Source organism: Bidens hawaiensis, unplaced genomic scaffold, assembly GCF_021521415.1.
Source record: "Bidens hawaiensis isolate Kalapana, Puna unplaced genomic scaffold, B.hawaiensis_p1.1 tig00006395_1, whole genome shotgun sequence".
In the NCBI taxonomy this organism is placed as follows: domain Eukaryota; kingdom Viridiplantae; phylum Streptophyta; class Magnoliopsida; order Asterales; family Asteraceae; genus Bidens; species Bidens hawaiensis.
The window spans coordinates 1,511,482-1,512,857 of NW_027491433.1; positions in this window are offsets into that span (position 1 = coordinate 1,511,482).

The window sequence follows — 1,376 nt, forward strand, 5'->3', positions numbered from 1 at the left end:
TACGCTTAACGGGGTGTGACAGAAGTTGGTATCAGAGCCATTGGTTATAAAGGATTAGGTTATCCCTTAGGATACCTATAATATAACCGTAGGCTCGATTATCACTGGGAAACTTATTAATGAGTAACGATAGATATTGATGATTGCCGGGATGAACTCGTAGGGCAAGTGAGTTATTATGGTCCGGAACGTAATAACAGACTTGCTTGTACGAGGGAATTCGGGGTGAAGTCGCGGAACATATTGATAGGTAAAAATGGCAACATACTTGCATAAAAGTGACGTGAAGTATATATGAAATGTGCATACGTGCTTATCTGAGATGAGATATAGGGATACGTGTGCGTACGATACTACCGATGATATTGAATCTTATTGTAACGAATATTATATTCGGTCATAATTAATATTAATTTATATTATGATTAAAATTATATCGTATCAAAATTTATATTATACCTGTTCGTAACAAATAAAATATTTAACTTCGGTATTAATTAATAATATCCTTTACGATGATCTAAGCTACCGAAAAACGTTTTCTTCTGATTAACGATTGCACCGAAAGATGTCGAGATCGGGTAGCCTTATGACAACTAAGGAACCGGTGTTTCCTGTAAACGAGAATACGAGAACGCTTAACCGACCTCAAACTAAATCTGGTGATATGACGAAACCACTAAGGAACCTAATATACAAGGCCCGGGAATGAATCACGAGAGGCGTGTCCTACAGATAATGATTTCAAGAATATATATATATACACATATAATACCTCTCAGCCTGGGTCTAACCTTTATTTCATGTACTCGTTTCTTTGACACTAAATTAAACTATTTTCTGGTCATCCTTCGATTTCTGTTGTTTGAAAAACAAACACCATCCCGGGGGAAATACTTAGTGATGAATCCAACTTATTGAATTATAAATATAATAACTACTTTATTGATTCCCCAATTCTATAAACAGACCGTGACTACCAGTACATATGATATACTAATGATATTTCAAAAAGAAATATTAATAATAATTTCCTTTACAATTTACCAGTACAACTAACTCTGATGAACCTCCTTAACTAGCAAACTCTTTGAACCATCTACGAATAAGAATATCCAACCTCTCCTATATCTTTCCTATTCCAATTGGTTACTGTAGGAGAGAAACCTCATGCTCACGAAATGATGACGTGCCCCGACTGGAATGAAACCTAATTACCTCCAACTAGCAAACTACTACTTTTATTAAGTACGACATGCCTACGAATACAGAATGACCTGACGAAAGAATATATGTTACAATATTAGTTAACAACATTTAGAAGTCAGGTGAAATATACACGTGCATTCCCACTATAACATACTGATTAAACTCGT